Source organism: Elephantulus edwardii, unplaced genomic scaffold, assembly GCF_000299155.1.
Source record: "Elephantulus edwardii isolate Elephantulus edwardi_28Jun2011 unplaced genomic scaffold, EleEdw1.0 scaffold00043, whole genome shotgun sequence".
Classification (NCBI taxonomy): domain Eukaryota; kingdom Metazoa; phylum Chordata; class Mammalia; order Macroscelidea; family Macroscelididae; genus Elephantulus; species Elephantulus edwardii.
The window spans coordinates 5283575-5289701 of record NW_006399793.1 but is presented as its reverse complement, the minus strand read 5'-3'; positions in this window follow the sequence as shown (position 1 = coordinate 5289701).

Genomic DNA, 6127 nt, shown 5'->3' with positions numbered 1-6127 from the left:
CTCGGGGTTTGGGGGAGACTGAGAAAGATGGGTTCAATAATGTATACTGCATTGAAACAGATGAGGTAGAAAACTGTTTAAGAGAGATATGTTATTAGGTATTTTTGTCTGTCTGTAATAATGCAAATCCACCAGTGGCTCCAAGGGAGAAAGATGGGCAGTTTCTTCCTGTGCCATTTACAATCTCGAAATCCAATCAAAGGTCAGCTATTAGTCTTTCCAACTTGATGGAGATGAGACAGAGTTATGGGTTACAGTAGTTTGATACTTTTGTAGTTTGAGTCAGAGGCCTACTAATTGGCAGATAACAACAAAATAATTCCTCTTTAAGCACTATGCTGCCCTGCTCCCATTATGTATGATAGTATTGATCTACAATCAATTTGAAATATGTTATTTTTCTTGTTCTCAGCCTTAAGAAAAAATTCAATAAATGTCAGGAAAAGTATTTTTCTGTTTCTTTCCTCAGAACTTTTGGAATTACTCTCTTCCATATCAGTATAGTTTCATACACTGCCAATGAGTTTCATCCTTTCTTACATATTTGAATCTTAATGACTCCATATTGTCTTTCAGGACAGAAAAGGAATGACATGACTCCAAACTCTCATTACCAACCATCTATACCCAAGTCCACTAACAGAAGTTACTGTGTAATTTTTATTTCTTTTCTGTGAAAAGTTGGAATGTATAGTTATTTCTTTGTCTGCATTACAAATTTTACAGATGTAGAGTTCAATAAATAATGGCAAACAGGTTATGACTTGGTGTCGCTCTGTGTTTTTCACAGTAAGTAGCTCAGTAAATAGTTGCTGATGCTTTTAAAAACATAACAGGAGTATAAACAGAAATGAAAACTGCCTTAATGATTTAAATCTGGGAGAGGTAGCTGCATTTTTTCTGTGTACAATTCTGTACACTAAGTGTTAATTTTTAGATTCATCTTACTCTAGAGGCATAGTAGAAATGATTAGGTTGAGAATCACAACCCTGATAATTAGCTTAGAGATTCTGAATCAGTATGTGTGCTGCAAAAGAAGAGATTTTTTTTTAACATTTGGCCCTAAGGGGATGAATAACCAGCTGTGTTTGATTCTATACCTGCCAATATCTGGTTTGGACAATAGGTGGTATGAAATGTAACAGAACAAGGTGGGCGGTGTGTGTGTGTGTGTGAGACAGAGAGAGAGAGAGAGAGAGAGAGAGAGAGAGAGAGAGAGAGAGAGAGAGAGAGAGAGAGAGAGAGAGAGAGAGAGAGAGAGAGAGAGAGAGAGAGAGATCTTTCCCCAACTCTTATTTTAATGCTAGGAGAATACGATTAAGGACCTGATTCTCTTCTGGGAGAAATTGTGAAAATATAGATTTATTTTTATTGTTTAAAGTTTGAGAAGTGCTTTACAAACATTACTACTTTTTTTTATAGCTCTTGTTCCCAATTGTATTTGAAGTAAGTTTGATTGTTATCCTATTTTATAAACCTATTTTATTGTGAGCTCTGGTGGCCTAGTGGTAAGAAACTGCACTGCATTTACTGTGTTGTTAACAGCCTCTGAAAACCTATTGAAGGGTCAGATATGGCTCAGTTCTGACTTGATAATCCTCAGCAACAACGACATTCTTTTTGTTTAGGTCCTGTCAACTTGACCGCAACTCATAGAGACCCTATCAACAACAGATCCTTGTCTGATCCTCTATAATTCTCTGTGGGTAAGCCAATTGTGTTGTTCTTCTTCTGTGCTGACCATCTGCTTGTCTAAGGACTGGCCCCTCCAATAATATGTCCCAAAATATACAAGACAAAATTTCACTGTCTTTACCATTAATGAGAACCATAGCTGCACATCTTTCAAGACAGATTTGTTTGTTCTTCCTTCAATCCAAGTTATACTAAATATTTGTCACTGATGGAGCTCTGGTGGCCTAGCTGTGCTGCAATCCTGAAGACACACTGTCCAAGGCCACCAGCTGCTCCATGGGAGAAGGATGGACAATCTCCTCCTGTGTGAGTAACTGCTTCTGAGAACCCATTGGAGGATCGGCTCCAAGTTGGTTCGGACTATACGGTACACAACCACCACCACCACCATAATTTAAAAGCATCACTTCTTCTTAGGTCTTCTTTTCATTTTCACATTTCATATACGTAGGAAGAAAGCAATTGAAAGTATCACAGTTTGGATTAAGTGTACCTCAGTCTTTATAGGGACACCTTTGTTGTTTAGAATTTTAAAAAGTGATTAAAGGCAGATTTGCTCAATGAAATGCATTATTTGATTTCTTCACTTTGCTTCCATAGAGTTTGTTGGGGATCCAAGTAAAATGAACTGACAATTTTCATCTTTCCTCCATCTGTAATGAGGCTCATTGGTCCACTAGTGAGTATGTTTATTTTATTGATGTTGTGGTGTAATCCATAATGAAAACTGTAGTCTTTGATCTTCTTCGGTAAATACTTCAAATCTACTTCACTTTCTTCAAGCAACACATGTTAACTTTCTTCGCTGCCATAACCATGACTGTTAATTGTGGATCCAAGTAATAAATCTTTGATAGCTTCAATCATTTTTCATGACTATTATGATGTTTTCTACTGGTCCAGTGAGGATTGGTGAGGATTTTTGTTTTCTTGATGCTGAAATGTAATCCATACTGTGAATTACTAATAAGATTGGCACAGGACAGAGTAGAGTTTAGGACTTTTGTACATAGGGTCATTATGAGTCACAGGAAACTCGATGGCACATAATAACAACATGAAGAAGAATCTGACATCAGAATCAGAGGAAACCTCATCAACAACCTGTAGTATGTAGATAATACAACTTTTCTAGTCAAAAGTGAGGAAGACCTGAGATGTTTATTCCAAAAGGACACAGACTACAGCCTTCATTATGAATTACATCTCAACATCAACAAAACAAAATTTCTCATTACTGGACCAATAGTCAACATCATGATAGATGGAAATGGCTAAACTTTTTATCTTGATAGGATCTACAATAACTACTTTTGACAACAGCAGTCAAGAAATCACAAACATAATTTCGGGGACATCTGGGATCAGGAATCTTTCAATAGTACTGAGAGAAATAGTGTCCTTTTCAGGTCCAAGATGCACCTCATTCAAGCCATCAATCAAGACTTATCAATTACTTCCTGAGCACCAGAAAACTGGACATTGACCAAGGGTGACAGTAGAAGAATCATTGCTGTTGAGTTATATAATTGGAGCAGAGTGGTGAATATTCCATATTGTTATTGTTATGTGCCATTGAGTTGCCTGCAACCCATAGCGACCCTGTATGCAGAAACTCTAAACCCTGCCCTGTCCTGAGCCAGTTTCACTGATTCTGACATACCAACCCTCATTACCCCAGTTAATGTATCAATCTATCTCATCCAGGGTCTTTATCTCCTGCACTATCCCTTCACACTTCCAAACATGATGTCCTCCTCCAAGGACTGGCCTATCCTTGCCATGTATCCAAAGTATGTGAGAGGGAGTTTCTAAAATCCTAGCCTCCAAGAAGAAACATGGTTTCACCTTCTCCAAGACAGACCTATTTATTTTCTTGGCAGTCCATGTATGTTTACGACTCTTCTCCAGCACCACAACCTGAAGGCATTGATTCTTCCTCTGTCATCCTTAGTCATTGTGCAGCTCTCTGATTTATAGTTGTAGTTGTGAAGACCATGGCCTGGATTAGGTGCACCTTAGTCTCTAGACTAACATGGCTGCTTCTTAATACTCTGGAGAGATTCCTGGCAACAAATTTTCACAATGCAATTTGTCTTTTGATTTCCTGGCTGCTGGTGACAAGAGTGTTGAATGTAAACTCTTCTCCATCTATCATAGTGCTGTCTGTTGGTCCAGTGGTGAGAATCTTTGTCTTCTTGATGTTGAACTTCAGTCTATATTGAAGGCTACAGTCCTTGACCTTCAGCAGCAAGCACTTCAGGTCCTTCTCAGTTTCAGCAAGCAAGGTTGTGTCATCTCCATAACATAGGTTGTTGATGAGTATACCATGGTCTGCAAAAAAGACAAATATATCTTAGAGTAGGTATGGCCAAGCCTCTTAGAGAGGATAATGATGAAACTCCATCTCACATATTTTGAGTATGTAGTTAGAAGAGGCTAGTCCTTGGAAAAGGATATTATACATGGAAAAATGGAGGATCAACAAAAGAGAGGAAAATACTCACCTACATGAATTGACAATGTGACTAGATCACTGAGTTAAAGTATAGCAGGAAAGGTGAAGAAGATGCAGGATAGTGCAGGATTCAGGCTTGCTGTTCATAGAGTTGCTATGAGATGTATTCCAGAGATGCATCCTATCTCCAAACCTTTTTAATCTGTATGCTGGACAGATCATCCATGAAGCTGGGCTCTATGAGGAGGAAGGTGGCATCAGGATTGGTGGAAGACTCATCAACAACCTATTATACAGATGATAAACCTTGCTTGCTGAAACTGAGGAGGACCTGAGGTATTTGCTGCAGCAGGTCGAGGATTGCAGCCTTTAGTAATATGGATTGTAGCTCAACATCAAGTAGACAAAGATTCTCACAACTAGACCAATTGGCAGAACCATGATGGATGGAGAAGAGATTGAGGCTGTTAACAATTACAGCTTGCTTGACTACACAATCAACTTTATTGGCAACCTCAGGCAGGAAACCAAAAGACAAATTGCATTGGGAAACTACAGTCAGAGACCTCTTTTAAGTACCTGGAAGCAACAATACCAATCTAGAGACCAAGGTGTGCCTGACCCAGGCCATGGTCTTCACAGTGAGTTGCTATGCATCAGAGAGCTGGGCAATGACTAAGAAAGACAGAAGAATTAATGTCTTTGAGTTGTGCTGGAGAAAATATTGAACATACTATGGACTGCCAAGAGGACAAACTGTCTTAGAAATGGTGAAATCAAGTTTCCCCTTGAAGAGATTGAGTTTGTTAACAGCTTCCATTTGTTTGACTCCACAATCACACTCTTGGTACCAGCAGCTAGGAAATCAAAAGAAAAATTGCATTGGAAAAATGTGCTGTCAAGGACTTCTCCTGAATACTGAAGAGCATCCAGGCCATGGTCTTTACAATTACTTGCTCTGCATCAGAAAGCTAGGCAATTACAAAGGATGATAAAAGGAAAATGTATGCCTTTGTGTTGTGGTTCTGGAAAAGAGTATCAAATTTACTGTGGATTGCTAGGAAAACAAACAGGTTTGTTCTGGAAAGGGTTAAGCCAAGCTGCTTCTTGGAGACAAGGGGTCTGAAGCTCTGTATGAAACACTTTGAGAATGTTGTAAGGAGGGACCAGTCCTTGAAGATGGGCATCATTCTTGAGAGAGTGGAGGGACAGAGAAAGAGAGGGAGACCATCGATGAGATGGATTGACTCAGTGACTGGGGTAATGGGGGTAAGTATGTTAGAGACAATGAGTTTTGCTCAAGATATAATAGGCTTCAGAGCTTTTGTACATAGGGTGGCTATGAGTTTCAAACCATTCAATGGCACAAAACAACAACAACATATTCAGGTGAAAGCTGAAATATGAATAAAGAAGACAAAAGGATTAATGTCTTTGAATTACAGTGTTGATGGATAATACTGACTATACTGTGAGCTTCCATAGGAGCTCTGGAGGCATAGTCTGAGAGGGTAGTACTGCCAACCCAAAAGTCGTACCCCTCTTGGAATTCAATAGCAGCTCCACAAGAGAAAGAAGAAACTTCTCTTCTTGACAAAAGAAGTTAAAGCCTCAGGTACTCAAGAGAGGGTCAGCTATGACTTGGTTTCTATTTGTTGGTAATGACTTTGTTTGCATTTTGCTGTTGCTGTTTGGATTTTTTTTTTCAAGTGGACTGACAGTAGAACAGGTAAATTTGTCTGGAAAATACAGTCAGTCAGCATGCTTCTCAGATGCAAGGATGGTGAGATTCTATTTCATGTACTTTTCCATATTATAAAAAAGAATCAGTCTTTGGAGAAGAACTTCATGTGTAGTAACAATGAGAGTTAACAAAAAAGATAAAGATCCTCAACACAATAGCTGCAACAATGAACTTCAACATGATGTTGTTGTTATGTGCCGTCGAGTCCTTTGCGACTCATAGTGACCCT